The 319-nt window shown below is 35.7% G+C and overlaps 1 protein-coding gene across 1 annotated transcript in view; it reads left to right on the top strand.

The window, feature by feature from the left end:
* Positions 1-319, top strand: part of PRKCQ (protein kinase C theta) — a 58,309-nt gene that overhangs the window by 4,903 nt on the left and 53,087 nt on the right. The gene's annotated exons all lie outside the window — the stretch shown is intronic.

The following is a 319-nucleotide window of genomic DNA, read 5'->3' as shown; positions in this document are numbered from 1 at the left end:
ATAACAGTAAGCTCAGAAATAATGCAAATTTCCCCTAACTCGGGAATCTAACTGTTGTCTATCAAGATATCACATAGATTTCTTGATATCTTATAAGACAGATGAGATGAGAGGATAATGTTTGTTGTTCTCTCTCCTCACTTTGCCAATCCCTATGAAATTTTTTTAGCCATAACGTAGTCACGTAGCTTACTTTGCACTAAAAAAGTACACCAGACAGAATCCACGTCACCATTACAAGTTTTCGAAAACCTAGGTTTTAACTGTTTGGGTAGCAACTGTTTAGAAATGTTCAAGGGAAGAGTAACATATGAAAGCA

This window comes from Pteropus alecto, unplaced genomic scaffold (assembly GCF_000325575.1).
Source record: "Pteropus alecto unplaced genomic scaffold, ASM32557v1 scaffold11, whole genome shotgun sequence".
NCBI lineage: Eukaryota > Metazoa > Chordata > Mammalia > Chiroptera > Pteropodidae > Pteropus > Pteropus alecto.
This window is presented reverse-complemented; position numbering and strand designations above follow the sequence as displayed.